This window comes from Elephantulus edwardii, unplaced genomic scaffold (assembly GCF_000299155.1).
Source record: "Elephantulus edwardii isolate Elephantulus edwardi_28Jun2011 unplaced genomic scaffold, EleEdw1.0 scaffold00196, whole genome shotgun sequence".
NCBI lineage: Eukaryota > Metazoa > Chordata > Mammalia > Macroscelidea > Macroscelididae > Elephantulus > Elephantulus edwardii.
Window position 1 is genome coordinate 4,289,316 of NW_006399946.1, and position 8,380 is coordinate 4,297,695.

At 39.6% G+C, this 8,380-nt stretch overlaps 1 pseudogene; it reads right to left on the reverse strand.

Moving 5' to 3' along the window:
- Nucleotides 1-355: 355 nt before the first annotated feature.
- LOC102855152 lies at nt 356-1,090 on the reverse strand (annotated as a pseudogene).
- Nucleotides 1,091-8,380: the final 7,290 nt, after the last annotated feature.

Genomic DNA, 8,380 nt, shown 5'->3' on the forward strand with positions numbered 1-8,380 from the left:
GTCAGGTTTTCTTGCTGTTCTTTTTCAATTTGCTGGCGATATTGGGTTAGAGAGTCAATAGTCTGTTTTTCCTGTCTTTTGATGTGTTTGCTTATTTCTATAAATTGACCTCTGATTACTGCTTTGGCTGTTTCCCAGAGGTTTTGGCAAGTGGTGTTTTCATTGTCATTAGCTTCAACAAACTTTTTTTTTCAAATTTCCATAAATTTAATCCGTGTGTCTCAAAAGCCAATGGCAAGGGAAAATGTTAAATAGAATAAAAAATGGCATTAGGGAAAGAGGGCCCTTGACACACATGTGGAGGTGGAACTGGGGACAAGTTAGGAGCTGGAGCAGAGATCAGTTTCCTTGGGTGTCACATCTCGTCCAACCCGTAGCCTTCCTCAGGGAAATCCCCCACTATTACAGCTGATGGTTTGACAAAGGCACCGTACTTGGCTTGGCATTCAAAGTAGCGTTTCCCGTTCACACTGCCATCATTCTTGCCTAGTGGCTCATCATAGCGGACACCAATCCAGTAGTCGGGCTTAAAATCTGTGAGTCCTACATACATGACAGTGCCCCGGCGAAAGGGCTGTCCTGGTGCCCGCACCTCACAACGACTGCCCACAGTGATGGCATCGGCCTGAGTCCTCTCCTCCATGAGGTTCTGGGCAATCTCAGACTCCCACTGGGCCCGCTCCTCTTCTTTATATCGGCCGAGCTTGCTGCGTTTCAGGAAGGAGCGAACTGAGTCTTGTCTCTGCTCATAGGCTTCCTGTGAAATCTCGTATTTCTCCACCTTGGACACATCCTCCTACTCCCCCAGGTGGGCACCACTGTGGTCAATGACGTGGATGCGGCAGCCGTCATCCACTGGGTAGGAGCCAAGGAGTGCGTCCTCCTGGTCCAGTTTGCTGTAGAACTTGTCATCAGGTCCATAGAGCTCTAGTTCCATACAAGACGCAGGACTGCCCACCACCAGCTCCAGTCTACACTTGAACTCAGCAATGGTGAGGCTGCGATTGTACCGCTTCTCAGAACGAAAGCTGTTGAGGCTGCTGCTGATGAAAACCGTCACGGTTGGTACTGATATCCCCGCCACCTCCATCTCGTCGCAACCTCCTGGGGCTCCCAGGCCAGTTCTGCTGCTTCACACCAGCTCCTCAGCCGCAGGCAGCCGCTCCTGAAGTCTCAAGAAACTTTTTCATTTCATTTTTTATTTCTTCTACTACCCAGTCATGTTCAAGCAAGGTGTTGTTCAGCTTCCAAATGTATGGGTTTTTTCTCATTTATCATCCTATTATTAATTTCTAATTTTGTGGCATTATGGTCTGACAAGATGGTTTGTATGACCTAGAATGTGATCTATTCTAGAGAATGTTTCATGCACTTTGGAGAAGAAGGTATACCGTGCTTTTTTGGGGTGCATTAGTCTATAGATATCTATGAGTTCAAGTTGGTTTATTGTGTGATTTAATTCTTCAGTGTCTCTGTTGAGTTTTTTTCTGGTAGTTCTGTCTTTTCTTGAGAGGGATTTATTGAAGTCTCCCAGCACTAAAGTAGTGTTGTCTATTTCCTTTTTCAGTTTTGTTAATGTTTGTTTTATGTATTTTGCTGGTCTATTATTTGGTGCATAGATATTTATTATTGTTATTTCCTCTTGATCTATTGACCCTTTCAGCATTATGTAGTGACCTTCCTTATCTTCCGTGATGGTTTTTACATTGATATTTATTTTATCAGAGATTAATATGGCTACTCCTGCTTTTTTCTGGTTCATCCTCATTTTCAATGAATGTTCTGGCCATACATCTTCCAAGACAGATTTTCTGTCTGTTGCCACTTTAAGAGATGCTCAGTATTCTTTGCCAACATCAAAGTTGAAAGGTATCAATTTTTAATTGAAGAAAGGCAAAGACTATATAGTCTTCAAGATAGACTATACTTGAACATAAAGGCGGGGGTGGGGGAAGATGCCTCATAATAAGTAACATGATTAATGGAGACTGAAACAGTCAATTATTTTTCTTGTATCTGCAATGGAATCAGTATTCTGGAAATAAAACAATAAATTTCATTGAATAAATATGGCACCAAGGGCCTCTTTACAGTGTTAAAGAGCAAGGATGTCAATTTAAAGAGCAACCTGTGTGGAAAAAAATATTTGGCAAGAACTTATCTAACAAGGAGTCCATCTCTAAAATTTTTAGAATACTAAAAAAATTTAACCAAAAATCCACAAACAACCCATTTATAAAATGGAGAGAGATTATGAGTAAATACCTCACCAATAAAGTAGTTTAAATGGCCAACAAATCCATGAAAAAATGCTCAAGATTTGCACAAACAGAGGTTTGTACACCAATGTTCATAGCACCCTTATTCACCATCGCAAGAACATGAAAACAGCCCAAATGTCCAAACACAATCAAATAGATTGAGAAATTATGGTACATTCATATGATGGTATACTATGCAGCATGCAGGAACAATGATGTTGAAAATTACTACCTAACTTGTGAGGTACTGGAAATCATTATGTTAAGTGAACGAACTTAATCCCATAAGGACAAATACTATATTTCTACATTACAAATACATTATTTCTATATTATTGTAGACATGGAAAGATAACTAGTTAAATGTGTATGAGCATCCAAGGGTGAGAGGGTGGGAGCAGCGGGGTGAGAATGGGTGGGGGAGGGGTAAACATGGGGTCACACAAGTTTATGGTTTGACGAGGGGTGGGTGAAGGAAATGGGAATGATCCAGTGTGAAAACCAGTGTAAACAAATTTTGTAAGTAGACCAATATAAATTAAAAATGTTATTTCTAAATAAACTTGGAAATAGAAAAACAATATGCTCAAGATCATTAGCTGTTTATCGTTGTTGTGTGCCATCAAGTTGCCCATAACCTGCCCTATTCTGAGCCAGTCTCACTGACTCTAATACACCTTACTCTATTACCCCAGGAATTGTGTGAGAGGCAAATGAAAGCAACAATGAATTATCATCTCATCCAAGCCCAAAATAGCAAAGTTCAACAAGGCAGTAGACAATAAATGCTAGAAAGGATGTGGATAGATTGAAATCCTCCTACAGCTGCTTAGATTGTAAAATGGTTGAATCACTATGGATAGTGATTTTGTACTTCCTTAAAAGAAACAGAAATAGGATACAAATACCATTTGATTCAGAAAAAAACTACCACTAGGTATATATCTTAAAGAAATAAGAAATATGACACAACCATATATATGCACACTCATGTTAACTTGCAGTATTAATGACAATAGCAAAGTTGTGGAAATAACACAAGTGCCCATCAATTAATGAATGGGTATATTCACACAACGGAGAATTGTGCAACATTTAAAAGCAAAGGATTCAAGAAACACTGGACAACATATGTGACTCCACAAAACATTGTTGTAGTTGTTGTTTTGTGCCATCAAGTCAACTACAAATAACAGCAAACTTATGGATAAAGGCTCTGAAACTTGCCCTCTCCTGAGCCAATGTCATCATCTCTGACACATCTGACTCCACTGCCACAGTCACTGTGTCAATTAATCTCATCCAAGGTCTTTCTTCTCTCTGCTGACCCTCTACCCTTCTGGTGATATTCCCAAATTATATTATAAGGAGCTTCAAAATCCTTTCTTCCAAGGACTAACTGATTTCCTACATTCATACTTTATATGTTTCATGTTTCAATTATTAGTAGTCATTGGCAAATATTCTTAATTCTGTGCTTCCAAATATGAAAGCTCAGCCTCCAGTGCTATATCTAATAGTCTAATTGTGCTCTACTGTTAGATCTAAGCTATTAATGATGTCAGTTTGAGGTCTAAGGTGTGCCTGATTCAGGCCATAGTCTTTTCAATAACTTGCTATGCTGCTGAGAGCTGGACAATGACAATGAATAAGGATAACAGAAGAAGAATTGATAGCTTTGAAATGTGATGTAGATGAAGAATACTGAGGATACCATGGACTGCCAAAAGAACAAATAGATATGTCTTGGAGAAGTTATAGACTGAGTGCTTCTTGGAGGCAAGGATGGTGAAGTTTCATCTCACTTTGGACATGCTGCAAGGACAGGTTATTCCTTGGAAAGGGGCATCATGCTTTGGAAGGTGGAGGGGCAGTGAAAGAGAGAAGGAACAACCAGGTGACTTGATACAGTGAGTTTAGCAATGGGTTTGAGTAGGTCAGAGATGATGAGGATAGTAAAAGATGTGACAGTGTTCCAACTGGTTGTTCATAAGGTCAATATGAGTTGAACTCAACTTAATGGCACTTAACAACAACAAATATTATTAAGATAAAAAAAAAAGAAGGAAAGAAAAAAGTAAGAGGAGCAACATGCAAAGACAATTTCCCGATACAAAACCTGACAGATAAATTTGTCAATTTGTTATTGCCTTTCACACTTCCCCCCTCCCCACCTCCCTGAAGTGAGGTGTCTTAATTAACCTCTAATATGATGGCTCGGGGTCCAGTCATTTTGTCCATCATCTGGGTGCTCCCCAGAAAATGGTGCTCTGGGTCTCCAGGCTCCCTGAAATGTCTGGGCATTGTGAGTACACATGGCTCTCAGCCCAGCCCAGCTCTGTGCCTCCATGCCTGCCATCCTGGCTCTTGGGTGTGTACCTTGGTGCTACCAGGACAAATATTATATATATCTACTATTACAAAAAGGCAAAAGAAAGACTTACATATAGACAGAATAATTATTGGATAATTACTAGGAGTGGGACGAGAGGGAGCAGAGAGTAAAAATTAATAAGTAGATAGGCACTTAATAGGGAGCTCTGGTGGCATAGTGGGCACTTACTAAGATGAGGGAAAGGAAAGGCAATAAGTGGATGATCAGTCATTGTGGATATTGTTATTAGCATTATAAAATCTTTTCAAAATATGTATTATTTATTGATTGAAAAGTAAATTTGTTGTTGTTGTATGCCATCAGATTGACTACTATTCATAGCAACCCTGCGTACCAAAGATGGGAGCCTAGCTTATCTTGCACAATCCCCATGATCTCATTGTTAGAATCACTGAGTCTTGTAAAGGTTTTTTTCTTTCTTCTTCTGACCTTCCACCTTTCTTAGCATGATATCTTTTTCTGAAGACTCGTCCCTCCTGATAACATGTCCAAATTATGTGGGCAAATAATTTTCACCATCCTTTCCCCTAAGAGTACCCTAGTTGCACTTCCTCCAAGACAGATTTGTTTGTTGTTCTGGCAGTCCATAAGATGTTCCGTGTTCTTCAGTGATGTTCAGTGTCAACACTACAATTCTAAGACATCAATTCTTCTTCAGTCATCCTTATGCATTGTACAATATTCAGATGCAGGTGAAGCAATTGAAAATACCGTAAGTTGGATCATGAATACCATAGTCTTTAGGCTGACATCATTGCTCCTTGACACTTTAAAGAGATCCTTGACAGTAGATTTTTCTAATAAAATATTGTTGACTGCTGCTACAATGTGTATTGATTGTGGATCCATGTGAAATGAAACAGTTAAGAATTTTAATTTTTCTCCATTTAATGTAATGTTGCTGTAGACCCAAAGGTGAAGATTTTTTTCTTGATGTTGAGATATAATCCATATTGATGGATGTAGTCTTTGATCTTCTAAGGTAAGTGCTTTCCAACTCTTCTTTGCTATATGCAAGTAATGTAATGTCATCTGCAAAATCCAGGTTGTAAATGAGTCTTCATGCAATCTTGATAACACATTCTTCTTGTAGGTTTTTGTTGTTATTGTTTTATGCCATCAAGTTGGAATCAACCCATACCTGAGGTTCCAGTGGGTTTTCAGAGGCAGTAAATCATTCAAGAGGAGATGGCCCCTTCTTTCACACAGCAGCTGGTGGATTCAAACCGCATGCCTTTGGGATTGCAATGAAGCTTCTTACCAATAGGTCACCAAAGCTGCCTTCATGGAGCTTTTATGATGTTGTTGTTGTGTGTTGTCAAGTTGACTGCAACTCAAAACTACCCGTGTCCTATCCTGAGCCAATCTCACTGCCTCCAACACACTTATCATCATCACCCCAGTTACTGTGTTGATCCATTTTATCCATAGTCCCCTTTACCTGTGCTATTCTTCTCCAAGGACTAGTCCCTCCTAGTAACATGCCCAAAGTATGTGAAATGGAGCTTAAAAACCCTTGCCTCCAAGAAGAAACTTAGTTTTACCCTCTTAAAGACAGACCTGTTTGTTCTCTTGACAATGCTATGTCCAATACGTTTGTCCAGCACCACAACTCAAAGGCATCAATTCTTCTTTGTCATCCCTAGTCATTGTTCAGCTCTCTGATGCATATAAAATAATTGTAAAGACCATTGCCTGAACCATGTGCACTTTAGTCTCTAGACTGATACCATTGCTCTTCAGGATTCTGGAGAGGTCTCTGACACCAGATTTTCCTGATGCAGTGACTCTTTTGTTTTCAAGTAACCTGAAATTGTCAACAACCTCAGTCTCTTCTCTATCATGATGTTGCCAATTGGCCTAATGGCAAGAATCTTTGTTTTCTTTATATTGAGTTTCTACCTATACTCAAAACTGCAGTCCTTGAACTTCTTCACCAAATGCCTCAGTTTAGACAACTATTAATATCTCTGGTTTTAAATTCAAGCTAATATAAAATCAAGTGAAAATTGTGAGCCCAAGATTTACAATTTCAGCTATATTTTCAAATATTTAACTGATAATATGCTTCTTTATATCTCTTGCCCTCCCTCTAATTGTAGTAAGCTTTCTGTATTATTCTGTCTCTAACCACCTGGAATACTGAGTGGAAAATATCTATATTTATTCCCATTGCAAAGAAAGGTGACCCAATAGAGTGTGAAAATTATCAAACAATGTCATTAATATCACATGCAAGCAAGATTCTGCTGAAAATTATCCAGAAACAGCTGGAACAGCACATCAACAGAGAACTGCCAGAAGCACAGGCTGGGTTTAGAAGAGGCCTTGGTACTAGGGATATTATAGCTAATGTTAAATGGATCTTGGCTAAAAGCAGAGAATACCAGAGAATGTCTATATGTGTTTCATTGATTATGCAAAGGCATTTCAATGTGTGCATCACAACAAACTGTGACTAACTCTGAGAAAAATGGGAATCCCAGAACACTTGATCGTGATTATACAAAATCTATACTTGGAACAGGAGGCAGTTGTCAGAACAGAGCAATGTAACACTGCATGGTTCAAAGTTGGGAAGGGTGTATGTCAAGATGTGTCCTATCTCCATACCTTTTCAATCTATATGAAGAATAGATTATCCCAGAGGCTGGACTCTATGAAGAGAAATGTGGCATCAGGATTGGAGGAAAACTCATCAACAATCTTCGTTCTGCAGATGACACAACTCTGCTTGCTGAAACTGAGGAGAACCTGAAGTGCTTGCTGCAGAAAGTCAAGGGCAGCAGCCTTCAATAGTGATTGAAGCTCAATATCAAGAAAACAAAGATTCTCCTTGCTGGGCCATTTGGCAGCATTGTGGTGGATGGTGAAGAGATTGAGATTGTAAACAGCTTTAGTTTGCTTGACTCAACAATCAACACTCTTGGCATAAGCAGCCAGGAAATTAAAAGACAAATGGCATTGGGAAAGTCTGTTGTCAGAGACCTCTACAAAGTACTGAAGAGCGACGATGTCAGTCTGGAGACTAAGATGTGCCTGATACAGCCCATAGTCTTTGCAATTGCTTGCTATACATCAGAAATCTGGACAATGGACTAGGGATGATAGAAAGAGAATTGATGTCGTTGAGCTGTGGTGTTTGAGTAGAGTATTGTATATACCATAGACTACCAGGAGAATAAACAGATTCGTCATATAGAGGGTGAAACCAGGCTGCTCTTTGGAGGCAAGGATTCTGAAGCTTCATCTGACGTACTCTGGACCTGTTGCAAGGAGGAACCAGTCCTTGGAGAGTAATGTCATGCTTGAGAGAGTAGAGGGACAGCACAAGAGAGGAAGACCCTCAGTGAGATGGATTGAGTCAGTGACGGGGTAATGGGAGTAGGTGAGTCAGAGATAATAAGATTGACACAGGCTAGAAAAAGGTTTAGGGCTGTTGTACATAGGGTCACTATGAGTCACAGGCAACTCAACAGCACATAACAACACCAACAACAATACTTCAATTTGAGAAAATAGAATATTAGGTCAACTATAAATACAATATAAATATAAATCTCAGGAACAGGTTTGAGGCCTTGAACACTAATGAGCGAAGACCAGATGAGTTGTGGGAGGATGTTAAATGTATCATCCAGGAAGAGTGCAAACGGTCATTACAAAGACAGAAGAGGAAGAAAAGACCAAAATGGATATCAGAAGAAACTCTGAAGATTGCACT